The sequence below is a fragment of the Lontra canadensis genome, unplaced genomic scaffold (genome assembly GCF_010015895.1).
Source record: "Lontra canadensis isolate GAN:19392208 unplaced genomic scaffold, GSC_riverotter_1.0 scaffold50, whole genome shotgun sequence".
Lineage (NCBI taxonomy): Eukaryota > Metazoa > Chordata > Mammalia > Carnivora > Mustelidae > Lontra > Lontra canadensis.
In genome coordinates, this window is record NW_022631044.1 from 6,765,166 (window position 1) to 6,769,634 (window position 4,469).

Sequence of the window (4,469 nt, forward strand, 5' to 3'; positions counted from 1 at the left end):
TCAGCTCAGGCATGATCTCAGGATTGTGAGATCAAGCTCCACATCAGGTTCCACATTCAGTGGGGAGTCTTCTTGAGATTCCTTTCCTATCCCTCGCCCATTGCCCCTCCCCCACACCCCCACTCTCATGCACACACACTCTCTCTCTTTAAAATAAATAAATCCTTAAAAGAAAAAAAGGATAGCTGAAGTCTACCTCTGTTGTGTGGTCTTCTGATTAGAAGCTTTCAAAACACTAACTACCCACCCCAGACATGTATGCTCCATCTTAGGGTAAAAGACTGTTCCTAGGATACAGGCAAAAATAAATTTACTTACAAACACACACATATCATGTATACCAACATAAGGGTGTGTTTGTGTGTACGCATATACATAGAAGTATACAGATAATTAGGTAGCTCTAGATATAGATATATAAAGTCAGGCTGTGTCAAAGTATTTTGAAGTAAATTATAGGCAACAAAATAGTGCCCTCATATTAAAGACAAAAAGGCTTTAAAATCCAAAAGAAGAAGGAGGTAAGTGTGGGATACTTAAAAGTCTTCGTTTCATTTTCAGGGATGAGTTTTAAAATTGTTTCATTTGAAAGAATCCTGAATACATTAGACACGTAGAGAAATAATCCCACTGTTAGTATAACCACTTACATCTGTCAAATGTGCCCTGATGTATAATATGCTTTCTTTTATTCCAGAGGATCCCAAAGAAACAAAACTTTAGATGAAATTGCAAAGGGAGGAAAAAGAATATTATTTTCCAGTATTGAATCCTGTCAAAAAAATACAATATTCTCAAACCACTCATAGGTCAAATGATAACCATCCCATTGGATGGATGCTATAGGGGAGAAACAAACAAGTTCAAGAGAAGGATGAAGAAGGAGCCAATGGCTCCTGGGAAAATCCAGGAACAGAATCCTAGGCATCATATTCAAGCTGGGTTTTGCATAAGTTTCCCCCATGAGAAGGGGAAGTCCACCTTGACTCCCTAATCTGTCAAATGAGGAAGACAGACTGCCTGTCTCTCAGAGAAGTGAGAATTAAACTGATAAGAACAGATACTACACTTGATATTAGCCAAAAGGCCGAGAAGCGATGAGAAGTGAGAATTAAGAGGGACTTTGTATTTAAATCCTGAACATTGTATTCATATGCAGGAATCCATCTTATGAAATCAAGAAGCAGGCTGCAAAGAGATTCAGAAGCCTTGAATCCCAACCTCAGCTCTGCCTGAATGCATGACCCCGGGTTAGTCTCTTCTCTCTGCACCTGAATCCCACTTGGTGAAACCGTTCTGTTGCCTCCCATGAGGACCAAGTGGGATCAAAGACTGGATATTGAAGAGTTGAGCACTTTTCAAATAAATACATGGTACTATTTTCATCACAAATAGAAGATACTTTCCTGAGTCCAAATATGTCAGAAAAGAAAATTCAGAGGGTCAAGGTAGAAAGAGAGGAATCAACCTGTTCTTTTTTTTTTTTAAGATTTATTTATTTTATTTGACAGATAGAGATCACAAGTAGGCAGAGAGGCAGGCAGAGAGAGAGAGAGGAGGAAGCAAGCTCCCCGCCGAGCAGAGAGCCCAAGCCGAAGGCAGAGGCTTTAACCCACTGAGCCACCCAGGCGCCCCAGGAATCAACCTGTTCTGCAGCAGAAAATAAGGAAGGCTTCTAAGGCTAAGCCTTGACCTTCAAAACCCTCACCCTCTTTGGCATGATGCTCTTTTAATTCAGCCATGAAAGAACTGAGGCAGATCTAAACGTGTCCCTTGGCAGATCTAAATGTGTTCCTTGAAATCCAACATTGAATGGAGGGTCTCTCACCATTAAAGTTCTGGCATGAGGGTCACCCATCTCTCTCTCTCAGGTAAAAGAGAAAAAAATCAAGTCTGGGGCTAGGGTGGCCTCTCCATTCTTTGCACAGAACCAGGAGTCCTGATGAGAGCTCCCCAGTAAGGGTAAGAAGTCAAAGGCGATGCCCCATGCCACTCAGTCCCTTAATCTCCACTTTAAGCCCAATTTAAAAGTCTTCAAAGTGGATCTTTGATCAGAAAGAAAATGTTGGGGATGCCTGGTGGCTCAGTCGGTTAAGCAGCTGCCTTCGGCTCAGGTCATGATCCCAGCATCCTGGGATCAAGTCCCACATCAGGCTCCTTGCTCTGCAGGGAGCCTGCTTCTCCCTCTGCCTCTACCTGTCACTCTGCTTTCTTGTACTCTCTCTATCTCTCTGACAAATAAATAAATAAAATCTTAAAAAAAAAAAAAAAAAGAAAGAAAGAAAGAAAGAAAATGTTTTTTAATTTAAAAGCCTGTCTTTTGGGGCACCTGGGTGGCTCAGTGGGTTAAAGTCTCTGCCTTCAGCTCAGGTCATGATCTCAGGGTCCTTGGATGGAGCCCCGCATTGGGTTCTTCTGCTCAGCAGGGAGCCTGCCTCCCCCTCTCTCTCTGCCTGCCTCTCTGCCTACTTGTGATCTCTGTCTGTCAAATAAATAAATAAAATCTTTAAAAATGATAATAATAAATAAATAAATAAAAGGCTGCCTTTCAGTTGATCTTAGCCAAAAGGCTGAGAAGTGATTAAAAGGCGGCCTTTCAAGAACAGTTGGTGTATCGCCAAGGAGTGGCCATTTTAAAGAATCTTACTAATGGGAAAGTCTCTTAGGTTTAAATAATAGCATCACAGGTGCTGCTTCTGGGCTCTGGAAGGTACCAGGGACCTGACTGGCCTCAAAGCTTCTATAAAGTAAATAGATGATTGAAAAGAAGAAACTAACTAGATCCCAACAAAGTATCTGAAATGGAATCCTCCTTAAGCTGGTCACCTATGGTCATGAGTAATAGACCACCATTTGTTCACTACATGAAGCCATTAACTGATTGTTCACTCATGCAACAAACATTTATTGAGCACCTACTATGTGCTAGCACTAGAGTAGTCACTGAGTCACCAAAAGTGAGTAAGATGTGGTCCTCATTCTCAGAGAGTTCAAAACCTAGTGAGGAAACAGAGAAGTAAACAGAAGATAAGAATGCCTCATTAGGAAGGCTTCCTGGAGTACGTGGAGGGGCAGACCAGACTGCCTAGAGCAGTGTGTCTTGAATTTCACTGTGCACACAAATCTGGATTTCCTGTTAAATGCAGATTTCTGACTCAGTGGATCTGGGGTAGGGCTTGAGATTCAGCATTTCTAGCAGGTTCCCAGGAGATGCTGAGGATGCTGCTGATACACAATGTGAGCAGGAAAATCAGAGAGAACACTAACAACTGAGCCAAGTCTTGGAGAATGAGTAGAAGTTAGCCAGGGTAAGAGGAAGTTGGAGGTGGGATGGGTCTCATGGCCCAGGTATAACAGTGAGGGGGTGGAGGGCTCAGGGAAGACCAAGTGCTTCAGTTTGGCTTGAGTGGAAAGTGTGTGAGGCAAGGGTAGAGTGGAGAACAAGTTGAAAGGTGCAGGGACCCATATATGTCCAGCATAGTATTTGGACTTCATGGAAAAGATGGTGGGACCATTAAAAAACGTTTGAACTGGGAAGAGATATGATCAGATGGCACTAAAAAAAAAAAATCTCTCAGTCAAAAATGTAGGAAAGAGACTAGCAAGGGTTATGGGAGAGAGAGAGGCCAGTAAACAGGGCATTGCTGCATTACAAACAGAGAAATGGGTGGAATCAGGAGATACCAGTAGAGAACATCAACACATAGTATTTCTCCACAGCTTCAAAATAACCTTCCCAAAAGTTAATTTGCTTTTGTCAATGGCTCTTAAGCACTACCAACATAATTTTGAAACTCTTCTGTTTGCATTTCAAAACATGTTCCCACCAGTTTCACCTCCATCTCTCTACTGGATGACCCTCGCTAGAAGTCATCAGCTACTCTCCTACTAATCTTCAAGGCTGAGATTCATACCTCATAGGCTCAGCCCCACCACCATGCTTAGCTCTCACTGTTTAATTCACCTGGAATGGCCCCGCTGCTCCTCTCCACCTACCCACTTTCCACTGCTCTTCTAGGTCCAGAAGTCAACGACCTCATTGGTAAAGCTTTACAGCCCCACTGGTCTGTGTACTGCTTGCTTCATTCTGTTTGCACTCAATCTCAGAGGGCCCTGTGATTTTTAATACCTTCTTTTATTTCCTTTTGCTTTTATAAAATAATTCATCTTTCAGACATGTGCCTGTAGTGTATATGTACAGATTAAATAAGAATAATAAAAGGAAACCTGCACATCCTCCTTTTGGGTTCAGAAATAGACACTACCAAGATATCTGCAGCTCTTGTATGCTTCTTCTTAGTGGTCTTGTGTTTTGGTTTTTGTTTGGTTTGTTGTTGTTGTTGTTGTTGTTGTTGTTTTACTGTGGCCAATCCTAACAACACAACATAACTCAAAATAAGACCTAAGGAACAAGAGACGTCCTGTCTCTTTTGCTTTTTCCACAGCAATTGTCATGATATTTTCTGTGC

At 42.0% G+C, this 4,469-nt stretch overlaps 1 pseudogene; it reads right to left on the minus strand.

Moving 5' to 3' along the window:
• Nucleotides 1–949: 949 nt before the first annotated feature.
• LOC116877256 lies at nucleotides 950–1,099 on the minus strand (annotated as a pseudogene).
• Between the last annotated feature and the right edge of the window lie 3,370 nt (nucleotides 1,100–4,469).